Source organism: Dermacentor silvarum, chromosome 3 (genome assembly GCF_013339745.2).
Source record: "Dermacentor silvarum isolate Dsil-2018 chromosome 3, BIME_Dsil_1.4, whole genome shotgun sequence".
Taxonomy (NCBI): Eukaryota; Metazoa; Arthropoda; class Arachnida; order Ixodida; family Ixodidae; genus Dermacentor; species Dermacentor silvarum.
The window spans coordinates 34,377,978-34,399,793 of record NC_051156.1 but is presented as its reverse complement, the minus strand read 5'-3'; positions in this window follow the sequence as shown (position 1 = coordinate 34,399,793).

Sequence of the window (21,816 nt, the reverse complement as noted above, 5' to 3'; positions counted from 1 at the left end):
TCTTGAACTTGCCTTTTCTACTACAGTTCACCCTGCTGTGGATCCTTGCCCCACCGTCGGTCTGCTTGGGCTATGCTGAGGCGCTTACTATGCCTCTCACGGACGAGAACGACTACGTGACCCTTCCACCGGCTGTCAACGGGTTCAACTGCGCTCTGCCACCACTCCTTGCTGAAGTGCACATGCTCGGTTGGACACCTGGCGCCGCCACCAGCAGGACCAATCTGCCAAACCATTTAAACCTCCGACGCCACCGCGAAGAACATGGTCATGAACTTGCCTTTTCTACTACAGCTCACCCTGCTGTGGATCCTTGCCACACCGTCGGTTTGCTTGGGCTGTGCTGAGGCGCTTACGGTGCCTCTCACGGACGATAACGACTACCTGACCCTTGCAGCGGCTCTCAACTGGTTCAACTGCGCTCTGCCACCACTCCTTGCTGAAGTGCACATGCTCGGTTGGACACCTGGCGCCGCCACCAGCACGGACCAATCTGCCAAACCATTTAAAACCCCGATTCCCGGCTGTCCGTTGGGGCACGCCACCGCGAAGAACATGGTCATGAACTGGCCTTTTGTACTACAGCTCACCCTGCTGTGGATCCTTGCCCCACCATCGGTCTGCTTGGGCTGTGCTGAGGCGCTTACGGTGCCTCTCACGGACGCGAACGACTACCTGACCCTTGCACCGGCTCTCAACGGGTTCAACTGCGCTCTGCCACCACTCCTTGCTGAAGTGCGCATGTTCGGTTGGACACCTGGCCCCGCAGGGGCGTCTGCGAAAGCAGGCGTTTGGTGTTTTGCGACCCCACGGACCCGAGCACACGAGGGTCGGACCCTCCCACGCTTAACCGTGCGTGGCTTAGCCGTGTCCGGAGAAAAGGGGATCCTGGGGGTTGAGCCGACGCTGAGTGTTTGGACCTTTAAGGCCCCTCAGCAGAGGCAACACACCCCTTTGGCCTCGGCTTCACGTAGACGGCACCCTCGGACTGACCCACCCGGGGGAAATCGGTAGTTGCCTTTTCCTATCCTCCTCTTCAATCTTCGTCTTTTTCTCTCACTTTCAATCTTTCCTGTCTCCTCCTCACTTCTGATTTTCTGATCCTCCAGGCAGCTAGGGTTAACCTTGTGTGAGATGGCCAACCTTGGTTATATCATATTTGGTTATAGTGGCTGTGTACAGCTGGCGTTGGCAGGTGTTGTTTATAACAACCCTGTCACGTCCCCTTGTTGGGCTCCGTGGTGGGCGGCTGGCACCGCTGCCGAAATCACGCTAATTTGTATGGCTTCCTCATACCCTAAACTCCCTGATCGCCCTCTCATAAAAAGAGGGCGCACCGATGAATCTTTCAGCTTTTTCGCTAAGACCACCGAAATTTTCCCACGTTTCCACGTGATTCACAGTGAATCCCCCGGTAAAATCGTAAGAACAGTATCACCTTTTGTAGTTGCTAAATGCCTGACTGACTCTCTTGGTCCTGGTTACAAAGTAACGAAAATGCCCAGTGGTGACATTCTCCTCGAAATCCGTGACAAAGCACAGCACGAAAATCTGGCAAAACTTGTCTCGTTTGGTGAAACCCAAATTTCTGTAAGCCCTCATCGTTCTATGAATAGTACACGAGGGGTAGTATCAGATCAAGACCTACTGGAACTGACTGAGGCAGAGCTCCTAGAGGGCTGGAAAGAGCAACACGTGACGAATGTGCAGCGAATCAAGATCCGGCGAGACGACAAGGAAATTCCTACAAGACACCTTATACTTACTTTTTTTACTAGCACGCTCCCCGAACAAATTGAAACAGGTTACATGAAAATAAATGTCAGACCTTACATCCCGAACCCTCGACGCTGCTTTAAGTGCCAAAGATTCGGTCACGGCTCTCAGAGCTGCCGGGGCCGTACTACCTGTGCAAAGTGCGCATCACACGACCACCCTGCGGACAACTGTAACGACCCACCCCACTGTGCAAACTGTGAGGGTGAACACCCGGCATATTCACGCTCCTGTCCCTCATGGAAAAAAGAAAAAGAAGTTATAACACTTAAAGTAAAAGAAAACATTTCCTTCAAAGAAGCACGAAAGCGCCTCTCATTTGTGGGGCCCTCTTTCTCCGAAGTGGCACGGCAGGGGGCAGTGCCACAACGGTTCTCGGCGGCCGTTCGAACCACGCAAAGTGGCCCGGCGGTAGCGCCACCCGCCCCCACTGCGGGATCAGCTAGTGCTGTTCCGCCATCCAGCAAGAAGAGCCAGCAGTCCTCCGTGCCTGCGGGCTCTACGACACCTAGGGCCTCTGCTCGTGCAGAGAAGCCCGAAATACCCGTGAGCGTGCGCCGCGAGCGGGCGTCCAGCGCCTCGGCGGAGGTGATGGATACGTCACAAATCCCACCGGCGTCTCAGACGCCGAATGATCGGCGCAGCTTTCAGGAGCGCGCCAAAAAAGACAAACCCCGCATCACGGGGCCCGGAAAGGGCCCTGTGGGCTAATACAGATTTCCCCTCTTAAACACACAGCACAACACACTCCCACTATGGATACACAAATACTATATTGGAATGTCAGGGGTCTTCTCCACAACCTCGATGACGTTAAGGAACTCCTACATAAACATAATCCAAAATTGCTGTGTGTTCAAGAGACACATCTGAAACATTCACACACAAACTTTCTTCGCCAGTACACCATCTTCCGAAAAGACCGTGACGAGGATAACGCCTCGTGTGGCGGTGTAGCAATCGCTGCAGACAAGTCTGTAGCTTGTCATCATGTAGCCTTACAAACACCCCTTGAGGCAGTGTCAGTCAGGGTAGTTCTTTTCAATAAGCTGGTAACTGTCTGTTCTATATATATACCCCCAAGCTATCACCTCATCAAAACAGATTTTTGTAACCTCATAGATCAACTGCCGGAACCCTACCTACTCCTAGGTGATTTTAATGCTCACAACACCTTGTGGGGAGACTCCCGATGCGACGCGAGAGGTCGACTCATTGAAAATTTTCTTCTGACCTCTGGTGCCTGTCTCTTTAATAAGAAGGAGCCGACCTATTACAACGCCCAACACGATTCGTATTCATCGATAGACCTTGCACTTGGATCCGCTTCCCTTCTGCCTGACCTTGAATGGAACGTCATCAAAAATCCTTTTGGAAGTGACCACTTCCCTGTAACTTTAAACTTAATTACGCAGCATGACAACCCTCCCAGTATTCCTCGATGGAAATTAGCATCTGCTGACTGGGAGCATTTTAAAGAATCAACTTATTTACCACGAGATTTTATAAACAATTTTAGTATCGACGATGCTGTTGCATATTTTACCGCTTTTATTATTGATGCTGCTGAAAAGTGTATCCCACAAACGAATGGTAGCTCACGTAAAAGACGTGTTCCCTGGTGGAACGAAGACTGTAGACAGGCGCGAAAAAGGCAAAATAAGGCATGGGGCATATTGCGTAGATCTCCAAATGCTGAAAATCTCATTCAATTTAAACTCATTAAATCGCAGGGAAGGCGGACACGACGTCAGGCAAAGAGAGAAAGCTGGGTGAGGTTTATCTCGGGTATAAATTCCTACACACAGGAGGCAAAAGTGTGGAATGGCGTAAGAAAGCTAAAGGGGCAACAACTTCATCCGTTGCCTCTGGTTAATGACCAAGGGAATACCTTGCAGGACCAGGCAGACTGTCTTGGGGAGCACTTTCAGCATGTGTCAAGCTCAATCCATTATTCGAAATCCTTCCTTAAATACAAACAGATAGAAGAATGCAAGCCATTTATACGCAAATGCCGACAGAACGAACCATATAACCGTCCTTTTAATATTGCCGAGTTGAGAGCTGCCTTGATCGCATGTAAGAGCTCTGCACCGGGACCCGACAGAGTCGTGTATGACATGATCAAGAACGTGCACACTGATACACAACTAACACTACTGGCGCTTCTCAACACTATTTGGGCTGCCGGATATCTTCCATCCGCATGGAAAGAAGCGATTGTGGTCCCTGTATTGAAGCAGGGTAAAGATCCTTCCTTGGCGGCAAGTTACCGTCCCATAGCTCTCACAAGTTGCCTGTGCAAGCTATTTGAAAAAATGGTTAATCGACGCCTTATACATTTCCTTGAACTGAACAAAATGCTTGATCCCTATCAGTGTGGCTTTAGAGAAGGCCGATCCACAACTGATCATCTTGTGCGCATTGAAGAAAATATCCGAGACGCATTTGTACATAAACAGTTTTTCTTATCGGTATTCCTCGATATGGAGAAGGCGTACGACACAACATGGCGTTACGGAATCCTGAGAGACTTGTCGCGAATGGGCATCCATGGCAATATGCTAAGTCTAATAGAAAGCTATTTGTCTAATCGTACCTTCCGTGTCAGAATCGGCAATGTATTGTCACATCCATTTATACAGGAAACTGGTGTACCCCAAGGAGGTGTGCTCAGCTGCACACTCTTTATCGTCAAGATGAACACACTCCGTGCCTCATTACCACCGGCTATTTTTTATTCCGTCTACGTAGACGACATACAACTAGGCTTCAAGTCATGTAACCTCGCAGTGTGCGAGAGACAGGTACAGCAGGGCTTGAACAAGGTGTCCAAGTGGGCAGACGAAAACGGGTTTAAAGTTAACCCCCACAAAAGTTCTTGTGTTCTTTTCACAAGAAAGAGAGGCCCGATTCCAGACCCCTGTGTAGAACTGCATGGACAGCAAATACCTGTGAACAAAGAACACAAGTTTCTAGGCATCATACTTGACTTTAGGCTAACTTTCATCCCCCATATAAAATATCTCAAAGCAAAATGCCTAAAAACAATGAACCTCATGAAGATCTTATCTCACACATCATGGGGCAGCGACAGGAAATGTTCAATGAATCTTTACAAAAGCCTCATTCGTTCGCGACTGGATTACGGTGCTGTAGTATATAACTCTGCTGCCCCAAGTGCACTAAAGATGCTGGATCCCGTTCACCATCTAGGTATCCGCCTGGCCACCGGCGCTTTCAGAACAAGCCCTATAGAAAGCCTATATGCAGAATCGAATGAATGGTCACTTCATCTCCAGAGATCATACATCAGCTTCACATACTTCCTCAGAGTTCACTCTGATCATGAACATCCATGTTCTCAAAGCGTTAACGATTTCACGTGTACTACACTTTTCCATAATAGACCCTCTGTGAGACGGCCTTTCTCACTACGTGTGAGAGAACTTAGCGAAGAAATGGATGTTCCACTTCTCGAACACCGTTTAATGCCTCCAGGTAAGCTTTTACCACCCTGGGAGTGGCAGGTGATAGCATGTCATGTATCCTTTGTGGAGGTCACAAAGCACGCTCCTGAACTCGAAATCGCAATACATTTCCGTGAACTCCAGTCGAAGTACTGTTGCCCTGAATTCTACACCGACGCGTCAAAGTCCCATGCTGGTGTATCTTACGCGGCTGTCGGTCCATCTTTCTCTGAATCAGACGTATTGAACCCTTATACAAGTATCTTCACTGCAGAAGCCTATGCAGTACTGTCTGCGATTAAACACATTAAGAAATTAAAGCTACATAAGGCAATAATATTCACGGACTCCTTAAGTGTCGTAAAGGCACTAATGTCTTTAAGGAAACACAAAAATCCTGTTTTCATTGAACTTTACTCATATTTGTGCAATATTTACTCATCTGGTAGACATGTGACAATATGCTGGGTTCCTGGTCATAGATCCATCGAAGGTAATGTGCTTGCAGACCAAATGGCCACGTCAATTACATCTGAAGCTACCAATCTTAGCAGTACTATTCCCGCCACAGATCTCAAGCCTTTTTTGCGAACGAAACTGCGAAACCACTGGCAACGCATGTGGGAGAGTGAAACAAATAATAAACTCCACCTGATTAAGCCACAGTTAGGTTTCTGGCCCTGTACAACTAAAACACGACGAACTGATGTCCTATTCTGCCGTCTCAGAATAGGACACACATATGGTACTCACAATTTTCTGTTGACTGGTAACGATCCTCCAACCTGTGGCCGATGTGGTCAGAGGCTGACCGTCCTCCATGTCCTCTTGGAGTGCCGGGAAGCCGAAACAGAGAGAAGGAAACACTTTCCTCTTGCATACCGCTACCATATCCCTCTCCATCCCAGTATGTTTCTTGGCAAAGAACCACTTTTTAATACCAAAGCAGTCCTAGGTTTTTTGAATGACGTGGTACTACATGTGATTAGCCCTAGATATTCGTAGCACATCCTCCCGCCAGAGGATGCTGTTGCGATAGTGTTCAGTATAGCACATGCCTCCACGCCTTTTATGTTCAAGGGCTCTGTTGAGGCAATAGTGCTTCATGCCAATTTTCGCATCGGACATACTTTGCAAATAGTAGCATTTATTTGCAATGCATATTTCATGCTCATAGCACACGCCATCAGTCATTTCCATAATCTTATTACCTGTAGATTTTATGCACTTTACAGCGACTATATTTAGGCCCCCTTACAGCCACGTCATATCCACCACTCGTAATTCATCGCTTCAATTCAAACTCATTAACACTGGCCTGGCGCTCTTTGGCCATTATTGGCCCTTGCGCCATTAAACCCCATATATCATCATCATGGACACCTGGCGCCGCCACCAGCACGGACCAATCTGCCAAACCATTTAAAACCCTGGTTCCCGGCTGTCCGTTGGGGCACGCCACTGCGAAGAACATGGTCATGAACTTGCCTTTTCTACTACAGTTCACCCTGCTGTGGATCCTTGCCCCACCGTCGGTCTGCTCGGGCTGTGCTGAGGCGCTTACGGTGCCTCTCACGGACGAGAACGACTACCTGACCCTTGCACCGGCTGTGAACGGGTTCAACTGCGCTCTGCCACCACTCCTTGCTGAAGTGCACATGCTCGATTGGACACCGGGCGCCGCCACCAGCACGGACCAATTTGCCAAACCATTTAAACCTCCGAAGCCCGGATCTCAGTCGGGGCACGCCACCGCGAAGAACATGGTCATGAGCTTGCCTTTTCTACTAAAGTTCACCCTGCTCTGGATCCTTGCCCCACCGTCGGTCTGCTTGGGCTATGCTGAAGCGCTTACTATGCCTCTCACGGACGAGAACGACTACCTGACCCTTCCACCGGCTGTCAACGGGTTCAACTGCGCTCTGCCACCACTCCTTGCTGAAGTGCACATGCTCGGTTGGATACCTGGCGCCGCCACCAGCAGGGACCAATCTGCGAAACCATTTAATCCTCCGATGCCCGGATCTCAGTCGGGGCACGCCACCGCGAAGAACATGGTCTTGAACCTGCCTTTTCTACTACAGTTCACCCTGCTGTGGATCCTTGCCCCACCGTCTGTCTGCTTGGGCTATGCTGAGGCGCCTACTATGCCTCTCACGGACGAGAACGACTACGTGACCCTTGCACCGGCTGTGAACGGGTTCAACTGCGCTCTGCCACCACTCCTTGCTGAAGTGCACATGCTTGGTTGGACACCTGGCGCCGCCACCAGCACGGACCAATCTGCCAAACCATTTAAACCTCCGATGCCCGGATCTCAGTCGGGGCACGCCACCGCGAAGAACATGGTCTTGAACTTGCCTTTACTACTACAGTTCACTCTGCTGTGGATCCTTGCCCCACCGTCGGTCTGCTTGGGCTGTGCTGAGGCGCTTACGGTGCCTCTCACGGACGAGAACGACTACCTGACCCTTGCACCGGCTGTGAACGGGTTAAACTGCGCTCTGCCACCACTCCTTGCTGAAGCGCACATGCTCGATTGGACACCGGGCGCCGCCACCAGCACGGACCAATTTGCCAAACCATTTAAACCTCCGATGCCCGGATCTCAGTCGGGGCACGCCACCGCGAAGAGCATGGCCATGAACTTGCCTTTTCTACTACAGTTCACCCTGCTGTGGATCCTTGCCCCACCGTCGGTCTGCTTGGGCTGTGCTGAGGCGCTTACGGTGCCTCTCACGGACGAGAACGACTACCTGACCCTTCCACCGGCTGTCAACGGGTTCAACTGCGCTCTGCCACCACTCCTTGCTGAAGTGCACATGCTCGGTTGGACACCTGGCGCCGCCTCCAGCATGGACCAATCTGCCAAACCATTTAAACCTCAGATGCCCGGATCTCAGTCGGGGAACGCCGCCGCGAAGGAAATTGTCTTGAACTTGCCTTTTTTACTACAGTTCACCCTGCTGTGGATCCTTGCCCCACCGTCGGTCTGCTTGGGCTATGCTGAGGCGCTTACTATGCCTCTCACGGACGAGAACGACTACGTGACCCTTGCACCGGCTGTGAATGGGTTCAACTGCGCTCTGCCACCACTCCTTGCTGAAGTGCACATGCTTGGTTGGACACCTGGCGCCGCCACCAGCACGGACCAATCTGCCAAACCATTTAAACCTCCGATGCCCGGATCTCAGTCGGGGCACGCCACCGCGAAGAACATGGTCTTGAACTTGCCTTTTCTACTACAGTTCACCCTGCTGTGGATCCTTGCCCCACCGTCGGTCTGCTTGGGCTGTGCTGAGGCGCTTACGGTGCTTCTCACGGACGAGAACGACTACCTGACCCTTGCACCGGCTCTCAATGGGTTCAACTGCGCTCCGCCACCACTCCTTGCTGAAGTGCGCATGCTCGGTTGGACACCTGGCGCCGCCACCAGCACGGACTAATCTGCCAAACCATTTAAAACCCCGATTCCCGGCTGTCCGTTGGGGCACGCCACCGCGAAGAACATGGTCATGAACTGGACTTTTGTACTACAGCTCACCCTGCTGTGGATCCTTGCCCCACCGTCGGTCTGCTTGGGCTGTGCTGAGGCGCTTACTATGCCTCTCACGGACGCGAACGACTACCTGACCATTGCACCGGCTCTCAACGGGTTCAACTGCGCTCTGCCACCACTCCTTGCTGAAGTGCGCATGTTCGGTTGGACACCTGGCGCCGCCACCAGCACGGACCAATCTGCCAAACCATTTAAAACCCTGATTCCCGGCTGTCCGTTGGGGCACGCCACTGCGAAGAACATGGTCATGAACTTGCCTTTTCTACTACAGTTCACCCTGCTGTGGATCCTTGCCCCACCGTCGGTCTGCTCGGGCTGTGCTGAGGCGCTTACGGTGCCTCTCACGGACGAGAACGACTACCTGACCCTTGCACCGGCTGTAAACGGGTTCAACTGCGCTCTGCCACCATTCCTTGCTGAAGTGCACATGCTCGATTGGACACCGGGCGCCGCCACCAGCACGGACCAATTTGCCAAACCATTTAAACCTCCGAAGCCCGGATCTCAGTCGGGGCAGGCCACCGCGAAGAACATGGTCATGAGCTTGCCTTTTCTACTACAGTTCACCCTGCTCAGGATCCTTGCCCCACCGTCGGTCTGCTTGGGCTATGCTGAGGCGCTTACTATGCCTCTCACGGACGAGAACGAATACCTGACCCTTCCACCGGCGGTCAACTGGTTCAACTGCGCTCTGCCACCACTCCTTGCTGAAGTGCACATGCTCGGTTGGATACCGGGCGCCGCCACCAGCAGGGACCAATCTGCCAAACCATTTAAACCTCCGATGCCCGGATCTCAGTCGGGGCACGCCACCGCGAAGAACATGGTCTTGAACTTGCCTTTTCTACTACAGTTCACCCTGCTGTGGATCCTTGCCCCACCGTCGGTCTGCTTGGGCTATGCTGAGGCGCTTACTATGCCTCTCACGGACGAGAACGACTACCTGACCCTTGCACCGGCTGTGAACGGGTTCAACTGCGCTCTGCCACCAATCCTTGCTGAAGTGCACATGCTCGGTTGGACACCTGGCGCCGCCACCAGCACGGACCAATCTGCCAAACCATTTAAACCTCCGATGCCCGGATCTCAGTCGGGGCACGCCACCGCTAAGAACATGGTCTTGAACTTGCCTTTTCTACTACAGTTCACCCTGCTGTGGATCCTTGCCCCACCGTCGGTCTGCTTGGGCTGTGCTGAGGCGCTTACGGTGCCTCTCACGGACGAGAACGACTACCTGACCCTTGCACCGGCTGTGAACGGGTTTGTCGGAGCTAACACGAGAAAGATCCAGCCCTGACAGCGTTGAGTTTTCGAACTGATATTTTTATTCTCGCTCTGCACCTGCCGCGGGTTCCAATGCCAACTTCGTCTTCCTTGACGGGCGCCGCATGCTGAGGCGCTACAGGGCTCCCCCCCGTAGAGCGTGAGCCATAGGAGTCGCCCAGTGAACGTGCTTGGATGTGGAAGTCCAGACTTGAGATGGAAGCTCCGCGGACGCGAGAGCGGCAATGTATGCAGGTTTTAGTCGATCGGCAGCCACGACGTCTTCACGGCCGTGGATGTCCAGCGTGAACGTTTTAGGTGTACGATGGAGGACGCGAAATGGGCCATCATAGGCCGGTGTGAGTGGTGGCCGTATTTGCTCACGCCGAACGAAAACGTGACTGCAGTCATGCAGATCCTGGCTGACGAAGACAGATTGGGGGTGTCGGTCGGCAGGAATTACAGGAGCAAGGTCGTGAAACGTGGTGCGCAGCTCTCGAATGTACGCAGCGGCATCATGAGTGGAAGGGGGCGACGACGGCTCAAAGAATTCACCTGGAAGACGCAGAGACACGCCATAGACTAGTTCAGCTGACGAGCAGCCGAGATCCGTCTTCAATGCTGATCGGATGCCCAGAAGTACGAAGGGGAGGTGATCAAGCCAACGTTCTCTTGGCTGGTGAGCAGTGAGGGCAGCTTTCAGTTGTCGATGAAGCCGTTCGACCATGCCATTGGCTGAAGGATGGTAGGCAGTCGTGTGGATGTGTCGAATGCCCAAGATATTGGCAAGTGCGGTGAAAAGGGCCGATTGAAATTGACAACCGCGATCAGTGGTGACGACAGAAGGGCATCCAAAGCGTGATACCCAGCCGTTTGTGAAAGCCTTGGCCACTGTCGGTGCTGTAATGTCGGAAACGGGAAACGCTTCCGGCCATCTGGTGAAGCGATCCACACATGTAAGTAGGTAACAGGCCCCTTGTGATGGTGGAAGAGGGCCGACGATGTCGAGATGGACGTGGGAAAACCTTGCGTCGGGAGGCCGAAAGGGGGATGGTGCAGTGACCGTGTGACGGTGAATTTTAACACGCTGGCACTGAAGGCAGGTTCGCGCCCAGCGTCGGACGTCAGCATTGATACTTGGCCAAAGGAAACGAGATGTGACTAGCTTCTGGGTCGCACGAATACCCGGATGGCTCATGTTGTGCAATTGATCAAAAATTGCACGACGAAACGCTTTAGGCACGAAGGGCCGAGGAACACCAGTAGACGTTTCGCACGTTATTAATGAGGTAGAAAATGGAAGTAGGCACTCCGTGAAAGATAGAGACGTGGATGAAGAGCGAAGACTATGTAGCTCAGGATCGTTGCTCTGGGCAGCTGCTAGCTCTTCCATGTCTAGTGGTGGCTGGGTCGACAAGGCATCGATGCGTGAGAGTGCATCAGCGGCGGCATTTACCGACCCGTGTACGTGTCTGAGATCCACGGTGAATTCGGAGATAAAGCATAGTTGACGGATCTCCCTTGCAGTGTAATTGCTGTGATTGCGATGGAAGGCAAACGTCAGGGGCTTGTGGTCTGTAACGACGTAAAAGTCCCGGCCCTCCAGTAAATGGCGGAAATGCTTGATGGCGAGGTACACAGCAAGGAGTTCTCGGGCAAATGTACTGTATTTTACTTCCGGTGGTTTGAGTTTTTGCGAGAAGAATCCAAGGGGCTGCCAACCTGATGCGTGCTGCTCGAGAACAGCGCCAACTCCTACACTCGATGCATCGGTGATGAGACGAATTGGGGCATCAGGAACGGGATGTATGAGCATGGTGGCGTCTGCCAGAGCCTTTTTGGCAGTGGCGAAGGCAGATGCGGCGTCGTCGGTCCATTCCAGTGGCGCAGCCGGGTCTTTTTTTATAGCTAATAGGTCGGTTAAGGGCTTTAGGAAAGTGGCACACTTAGGAAGAAAGCGGCGATGGAAGTTTAGTAGGCCCAGGAATTCTCGGAGTCGTTTCATTGATGTCGGGGGTGGAAAGTCTTGGATAGCCTTCACTTTGCTGGCGAGCGGTTGTATACCCTGTGGAGTGACAAGGTGGACTAAGAACTCGATTGTAGCGACGCCGAAGACGCACTTATTGGGATTTATGACGAGGCCGTAATCATCCAGACGGTGAAACAGGGTGCGCGGGTGGTATTCATGCTCAAGGCCTGATGAGCTTGCTACCAGGAGGTCATCAAGGTAGGCAAATACGAAATCGAGACCTCGCGTGACCTCGTTGATAGTGCGCTGAAAAGTCTGTGCTGCGTTGCGCAGTCCAAAAGGCATCCTTACATATTCGAACAAGCCAAATGGGGTGATGATGGCCGTCTTCGGAATGTCAGCGGGTTCTACAGGAATCTGATGGTAAGCCTTCACTAAGTCAATCTTAAAGAAGATCGTGCACCCAGCCAAATTTGATGTGAAATCCTGTATGTGAGGAAGTGGGTAGCGGTCTGGTAAGGTGTGGGCATTGAGAGCGCGGTAATCCCCACATGGTCTCCAGTCGCCAGGATCTTTCTTCGGGACCATGTGGAGTGGCGATGCCCAGTTGCTGGAGGAAGGCCGCACAATGCCAAGTTCAAGCATGTGCTCAAACTCACGGCGGGCGATGGTGAGGCGTTCTCCAGAAAGTCGACGAGGCCGTGTAAAAACGGGAGGTCCAGTGGTCACAATGTGGTGAGTGACGGAATGCTTCACCGGTGACTCTCTGGTGTGCGGCTTCGTGAGGTTGGGGAAGTCAGCGAGAATTTTTGCATACGGCGAAGTAGGTGTGGGAGCTCGACGGCTCGTTGACGAGGAAGTGCAGGGTATACCGTTGATGGATAGGCGCGTGTTGAGATCGATGAGGCGATGAGCATGCATGTCCACAGCAAGGTTGAAAAAACTGAGGAAGCCAGCTCCAAGAACAGCTTGCGAGACGTCAGCGAGGATGAAAATCCAGCGGAACGTACGGCGTAGTCCAAAGTCAAGTGTAAGAGAGCGTTGGCCATATGTGGGAATGGCGGAGTTGTTGATCGCTTGGAGGGGGCAGGTCTGTTCGTTGCGACGGCGATCTGCACAGGAGGCCGGTATGACGCTAACCTGGGCTCCTGTGTCGACGAGGAAGCAAGCGCCAGTGATCTTATCGGAAACATAGAAAAGGCGGCATGACGTTCTACCAGGACCACTCGCCGCCGTCAGTGGCCGGTCGTCGCATTTCCCGACCAGGAGCACGGGCGAGTGCACTTGCGTGCAGAGGCCCCAAATCGGCGGTGGTACCAGCACATGGTCGAGGACTAGTCGTCCCGTGGCGCGTCGGTTGTCTGAAGTCCCGGAGAGCGTGGAGACGTCGAGAAGCGACTGTGGAACTGGAACCTGGATGCCGATCGGCGATGCGCAGGTACGCAGTCATCGAGACGTCTGACAATGGCGTCCAAACGGTTGTCGATGCTCGCGAGCGCGGGGTCTGCAGCGGTGGCCGGTGGCGACGTGGTCATGGCGTTGAGGCTATGTGCCCGCGAGTAGTCTGCCACTCGATCAGCCATTTCAGCGAGCGTGTCTACTGGGACATCTCCTGCAGCGACGAGGACCGGGACCATGCTCTGCGGTAAGCGCTGAAGGAACAACTCACGCAAAAGCTTTTCCTCTTGAGAGGCGGAGGTCCCGCCAATGAGCTGGCGCATGTGTCGCAGGAGCTGGGATGGGCGACGGTCACCGAGCTCTGTGGCCGTGATGAGCTGTTGGAGTCTGCTGTGTTCAGACTCGGACTTGCGGGAAATGATAGCTTCCTTCAACGTGTCGTAGGGATGGCTCGGGTGCGGCGAAGCTAAAATATCTGTGAAGTCTTCGGCTACGTCCGGAGGTAAGGAGGACACCAGATGCCAGTACCTGGTCTGTTGGCTGGTGATTTGCTGTAGACGGAAGTACGCCTCGACCTGCAGTAACCATGTGCAGGGGTTGTTTGGCCAAAATGGTGGCAGGTTCACGTGTTGGATCGCAGCCACCGCAGCACTGTTAGGTCTGGCGTCTTCTTGGGCGTCAGGACCGGTAGGCTGGGTGGAAGAGCCGGCGGGATCCATGCGGGATGGTTGGGGTTGCGCGTTCATTATCGGGTCACCATTAACTGTCGGAGCTAACACGAGAAAGATCCAGCCCTGACAGCGTTGAGTTTTCGAACTGATATTTTTATTCTCGCTCTGCAACTACCGCGCGTTCCAATGCCAACTTCGTCTTCCTTGACGGGCGCCGCATGCTGAGGCGCTACAGGTTAAACTGCGCTCTGCCACCACTCCTTGCTGAAGTGCACATGCTCGATTGGACACCGGGCGCCGCCACCAGCACGGACCAATTTGCCAAACCATTTAAACCTCCGATGCCCGGATCTCAGTCGGGGCACGCCACCGCGAAGAGCATGTTCATGAACTTGCCTTTTCTACTACAGTTCACCCTGCTGTGGATCCTTGCCCCACCGTCGGTCTGCTTGGGCTGTGCTGAGGCGCTTACGGTGCCTCTCACGGACGAGAACGACTACCTGACCGGTGAACGGCTGTGAACGGGTTCAACTGCGCTCTGCCACCACTCCTTGCTGAAGTGCGCATGCTCGGTTGGACACCTGGGGCCGCCACCAGCACGGACTAATCTGCCAAACCATTTAAAACCCCGATTCCCGGCTGTCCGTTGGGGCACGCCACCGCGAAGAACATGGTCATGAACTTGCCTTTTCTACTACAGCTCACCCTGCTGTGGATCCTTGCCCCACCGTCGGTTTGCTTGGGCTGTGCTGAGGCGCTTACGGTGCCTCTCACGGACGAGAACGACTACCTGACCCTTGCAGCGGCTCTCAACTGGTTCAACTGCGCTCTGCCACAACTCCTTGCTGAAGTGCACATGCTCGGTTGGACACCTGGCGCCGCCACCAGCACGGACCAATCTGCAAAACCATTTAAAACCCTGATCCCCGGCTGTCCGTTGGGGCACGCCACTGCGAAGAACATGGTCATGAACTTGCCTTTTCTACTACAGTTCACCCTGCTGTGGATCCTTGCCCCACCGTCGGTCTGCTCGGGCTGTGCTGAGGCGCTCACGGTGCCTCTCACGGACGAGAACGACTACCTGACCCTTGCACCGGCTGTGAACGGGTTCAACTGCGCTCTGCCACCACTCCTTGCTGAAGTGCACATGCTCGATTGGACACCGGGCGCCTCCACCAGCACGGACCAATTTGCCAAACCATTTAAACCTCCGAAGCCCGGATCTCAGTCGGGGCACGCCACCGCGAAGAACATCGTCTTGAACTTGCCTTTTCTACTACAGTTCACCCTGCTGTGGATCCTTGCCCCACCGTCGGTCTGCTTGGGCTATGATGAGGCGCTTACTATGCCTCTCACGGACGAGAACGACTACGTGACCCTTGCACCGGCTGTGAACGGGTTCAACTGCGCTCTGCCACCACTCCTTGCTGAAGTGCACATGCTTGGTTGGACACCTGGCGCCGCCACCAGCACGGACCAATCTGCCAAACCATTTGAACCTCCGATGCCCGGATCTCAGTCGGGGCACGCCACCGCAAAGAACATGGTCTACAACTTGCCTTTTCTACTACAGTTCACCCTGCTGTGGATCCTTGCCCCACCGTCGGTCTGCTTGGGCTGTGCTGAGGCGCTTACGGTGCCTCTCACGGACGAGAACGACTACCTGACCCTTGCACCGGCTGTGAACGGGTTCAACTGCGCTCTGCCACCACTTCTTGCTGAAGTGCACATGCTCGGTTGGACACCTGGCGCCGCCACCAGCACGGACCAATCTGCCAAACCATTTAAACCTCCGATGCACGGATCTCAGTCGGGGCACGCCACCGCTAAGAACATGGTCTTGAACTTGCCTTTTCTACTACAGTTCACCCTGCTGTGGATCCTTGCCCCACCGTCGGTCTGCTCGGGCTGTGCTGAGGCGCTTACGGTGCCTCTCACGGACGAGAACGACTACCTGACCCTTGCACCGGCTGTGAACGGGTTCAACTGCGCTCTGCCACCACTCCTTGCTGAAGTGCACATGCTCGATTGGACACCGGGCGCCGCCACCAGCACGGACCAATTTGCCAAACCATTTAAACCTCCGAAGCCCGGATCTCAGTCGGGGCACGCCACCGCGAAGAACATGGTCATGAGCTTGCCTTTTCTGCTACAGTTCATACTGCTGTGGATCCTTGCCCCACCGTCGGTTTGCTTGGGCTGTGCTGAGGCGCTTACGGTGCCTCTCACGGACGAGAACGACTACCTGACCCTTGCAGCGGCTCTCAACTGGTTCAACTGCGCTCTGCCACCACTCCTTGCTGAAGTGCACATGCTCGGTTGGATACCTGGCGCCGCCACCAGCAGGGACCAATCTGCCAAACCATTTAAACCTCCGATGCCCGGATCTCAGTCGGGGCACGCCACCGCGAAGAACATCGTCTTGAACTTGCCTTTTCTACTACAGTTCACCCTGCTGTGGATCCTTGCCCCACCGTCGGTCTGCTTGGGCTGTGCTGAGGCGCTCACGGTGCCTCTCACGGACGAGAACGACTACCTGACCCTTGCACCGGCTGTGAACGGGTTCAACATGCGCTCTGCCACCAATCCTTGCTGAAGTGCACATGCTCGGTTGGACACCTGGCGCCGCCACCAGCACGGACCTAATCTGCCAAACCATTTAAACCTCCGATGCCCGGATCTCAGTCGGGGCACGCCACCGCGAAGAACATGGTCATGAACTTGCCTTTTCTACTACAGTTCACCCTGCTGTGGATCCTTGCCCCACCGTCGGTCTGCTTGGGCTGTGCTGAGGCGCTTACGGTGCCTCTCACGGACGAGAACGACTACCTGACCCTTGCACCGGCTCTCAACTGGTTCAACTGCGCTCTGCCACCACTCCTTGCTGAAGTGCACATGCTCGGTTGGACACCTGGCGCCGCCACCAGCACGGACCAATCTGCCAAACCATTTAAAACCCCGATGCCCGGCTGTCCGTGGGGCACGCCACCGCGAAGAACATGGTCATGAACTTGCCTTTTCTACTACAGTTCACCCTGCTGTGGATCCTTGCCCCACCGTCGGTCTGCTCGGGCTGTGCTGAGGCGCTTACGGTGCCTCTCACGGACGAGAACGACTACCTGACCCTTGCACCGGCTGTGAACGGGTTCAACTGCGCTCTGCCACCACTCCTTGCTGAAGTGCACATGCTCGGTTGGACACCTGGCGCCGCCACCAGCACGGACCAATCTGCCAAACCATTTAAACCTCCGATGCCCGGATCTCAGTCGGGGCACGCCACCGCGAAGAACATGGTCATGAACTTGCCTTTTCTACTACAGTTCACCCTGCTGTGGATCCTTGCCCCACCGTCGGTCTGCTTGGGCTGTGCTGAGGCGCTTACGGTGCCTCTCACGGACGAGAACGACTACCTGACCCTTGCACCGGCTCTCAACGGGTTCAACTGCGCTCTGCCACCACTCCTTGCTGAAGTGCGCATGCTCGGTTGGACACCTGGCGCCGCCACCAGCACGGACCAATCTGCCAAACCATTTAAACCCCGATTCCCGGCTGTCCGTTGGGGCACGCCACCGCGAAGAACATGGTCATGAACTTGCCTTTTCTACTACAGTTCACCCTGCTGTGGATCCTTGCCCCACCGTCAGTCTGCTTGGGCTGTGCTGAGGCGCTTACGGTGCCTCTCACGGACGAGAACGACTACCTGACCCTTGCACCGGCTCTGCAACGGGTTCAACTGCGCTCTGCCACCACTCCTTGCTGAAGTGCACATGCTCGGTTGGACACCTGGCGCCGCCACCAGCACGGACCAATCTGCCAAACCATTTAAAACCTCCGATGCCCGGATCTCAGTCGGGGCACGCCACCGCGAAGAACATGGTCATGAACTTGCCTTTTCTACTACAGTTCACCCTGCTGTGGATCCTTGCCCCACCGTCGGTCTGCTTGGGCTGTGCTGAGGCGCTTACGGTGCCTCTCACGGACGAGAACGACTACCTGACCCTTGCACCGGCTGTCGAACGGGTTCAACTGCGCTCTGCCACCACTCCTTGCTGAAGTGCACATGCTCGGTTGGACACCTGGCGCCGCCACCAGCACGGACCAATCTGCCAAACCATTTAAACCTCCGATGCCCGGATCTCAGTCGGGGCACGCCACCGCGAAGAACATCGTCTTGAACTTGCCTTTTCTACTACAGTTCACCCTGCTGTGGATCCTTGCCCCACCGTCGGTCTGCTTGGGCTATGCTGAGGCGCTTACTATGCCTCTCACGGACGAGAACGACTACCTGACCCTTGCACCGGCTGTCAACGGGTTCAACTGCGCTCTGCCACCACTCCTTGCTGAAGTGCACATGCTTCGGTTGGACACCTGGCGCCGCCACCAGCACGGACCAATCTGCCAAACCATTTAAACCTCCGATGCCCGGATCTCAGTCAGGGCACGCCACCGCGAAGAACATGGTCTTGAACTTGCCTTTTCTACTACAGTTCACCCTGCTGTGGATCCTTGCCCCACCGTCGGTCTGCTTGGGCTATGCTGAGGCGCTTACTATGCCTCTCACGGACGAGAACGACTACCTGACCCTTGCACCGGCTGTCGAACGGGTTCAACTGCGCTCTGCCACCACTCCTTGCTGAAGTGCACATGCTCGGTTGGATACCTGGCGCCGCCACCAGCACGGGACCAATCTGCCAAACCATTTAAACCTCCGATGCCCGGATCTCAGTCGGGGCACGCCACCGCGAAGAACATGGTCTTGAACTTGCCTTTTCTACTACAGTTCACCCTGCTGTGGATCCTTGCCCCACCGTCGGTCTGCTTGGGCTATGCTGAGGCGCTTACGATGCCTCTCACGGACGAGAACGACTACCTGACCCTTGCACCGGCTGTGAACGGGTTCAACTGCGCTCTGCCACCACTCCTTGCTGAAGTGCACATGCTTCGGTTGGACACCTGGCGCCGCCACCAGCACGGACCAATCTGCCAAACCATTTAAACCTCCGATGCCCGGATCTCAGTCGGGGCACGCCACCGCGAAGAACATGGTCATGAACTTGCCTTTTCTACTACAGTTCACCCTGCTGTGGATCCTTGCCCCACCGTCGGTCTGCTTGGGCTGTGCTGAGGCGCTTACGGTGCCTCTCACGGACGAGAACGACTACCTGACCCTTGCACCGGCTGTCAACGGGTTCAACTGCGCTCTGCCACCACTCCTTGCTGAAGTGCACATGCTCGGTTGGACACCTGGCGCCGCCACCAGCACGGACCAATCTGCCAAACCATTTAAACCTCCGATGCCCGGATCTCAGTCGGGGCACGCCACCGCGAAGAACATGGTCATGAACTTGCCTTTTCTACTACAGTTCACCCTGCTGTGGATCCTTGCCCCACCGTCGGTCTGCTTGGGCTATGCTGAGGCGCTTACTATGCCTCTCACGGACGAGAACGACTACCTGACCCTTGCACCGGCTGTGAACGGGTTCAACTGCGCTCTGCCACCACTCCTTGCTGAAGTGCACATGCTCGGTTGGACACCTGGCGCCGCCACCAGCACGGACCAATCTGCCAAACCATTTAAACCTCCGATGCCCGGATCTCAGTCGGGGCACGCCACCGCGAAGAACATGGTCTTGAACTTGCCTTTTCTACTACAGTTCACCCTGCTGTGGATCCTTGCCCCACCGTCGGTCTGCTTGGGCTATGCTGAGGCGCTTACTATGCCTCTCACGGACGAGAACGACTACCTGACCCTTGCACCGGCTGTGAACGGGTTCAACTGCGCTCTGCCACCACTCCTTGCTGAAGTGCACATGCTTCGGTTGGACACCTGGCGCCGCCACCAGCACGGACCAATCTGCCAAACCATTTAAACCTCCGATGCCCGGATCTCAGTCGGGGCACGCCACCGCGAAGAACATGGTCATTGAACTTGCCTTTTCTACTACAGTTCACCCTGCTGTGGATCCTTGCCCCACCGTCGGTCTGCTTGGGCTGTGCTGAGGCGCTTACGGTGCCTCTCACGGACGAGAACGACTACCTGACCCTTGCACCGGCTGTGAACGGGTTAAACTGCGCTCTGCCACCACTCCTTGCTGAAGTGCACATGCTCGATTGGACACCGGCGCCGCCACCAGCACGGACCAATTTGCCAAACCATTTAAACCTCCGATGCCCGGATCTCAGTCGGGGCACGCCACCGCGAAGAGCATGGTCATGAACCTGCCTTTTTTACTACAGCTCACCAAGCTGTGGATCCTTGCTCCACCGTCGGTCTGCTTGGGCGGTGCTTAGGAGCTTACGGTGCCTCTCACGGACGAGCAGGACTACCTGACCCTTCCACCGGCTGTCAACGGGTTCAACTGCGCTCTGCCACCACTCCTTGCTGAAGTGCACATGCTCGGTTGGACACCTGGCGCCGCCATCCAGCACTGGACCAATCTGCCAAACCATTTAAACCTCAGATGCCCGGATCTCAGTCGGGGAACGCCAGCCGCGAAGGAAATGGTCTTGAACTTGCCTTTTCTACTACAGTTCACCCTGCTGTGGATCCTTGCCCCACCGTCGGTCTGCTTGGGCTATGCTGAGGCGCTTACTATGCCTCTCACGGACGAGAACGACTACGTGACCCTTGCACCGGCTGTGAATGGGTTCAACTGCGCTCTGCCACCACTCCTTGCTGAAGTGCACATGCTTGGTTGGACACCTGGCGCCGCCACCAGCACGGACCAATCTGCCAAACCATTTAAACCTCCGATGCCCGGATCTCAGTCGGGGCACGCCACCGCGAAGAACATGGTCTTGAACTTGCCTTTTCTACTACAGTTCACCCTGCTGTGGATCCTTGCCCCACCGTCGGTCTGCTTGGGCTGTGCTGAGGCGCTTACGGTGCTTCTCACGGACGAGAACGACTACCTGACCCTTGCACCGGCTCTCAATGGGTTCAACTGCGCTCCGCCACCACTCCTTGCTGAAGTGCGCATGCTCGGTTGGACACCTGGCGCCGCCACCAGCACGGACTAATCTGCCAAACCATTTAAAACCCCGATTCCCGGCTGTCCGTTGGGGCACGCCACCGCGAAGAACATGGTCATGAACTGGACTTTTGTACTACAGCTCACCCTGCTGTGGATCCTTGCCCCACCGTCGGTCTGCTTGGGCTGTGCTGAGGCGCTTACGGTGCCTCTCACGGACGCGAACGACTACCTGACCATTGCACCGGCTCTCAACGGGTTCAACTGCGCTCTGCCACCACTCCTTGCTGAAGTGCGCATGTTCGGTTGGACACCTGGCGCCGCCACCAGCACGGACCAATCTGCCAAACCATTTAAAACCCTGATTCCCGGCTGTCCGTTGGGGCACGCCACTGCGAAGAACATGGTCATGAACTTGCCTTTTCTACTACAGTTCACCCTGCTGTGGATCCTTGCCCCACCGTCGGTCTGCTCGGGCTGTGCTGAGGCGCTTACGGTGCCTCTCACGGACGAGAACGACTACCTGACCCTTGCACCGGCTGTAAACGGGTTCAACTGCGCTCTGCCACCATTCCTTGCTGAAGTGCACATGCTCGATTGGACACCGGGCGCCGCCACCAGCACGGACCAATTTGCCAAACCATTTAAACCTCCGAAGCCCGGATCTCAGTCGGGGCAGGCCACCGCGAAGAACATGGTCATGAGCTTGCCTTTTCTACTACAGTTCACCCTGCTCAGG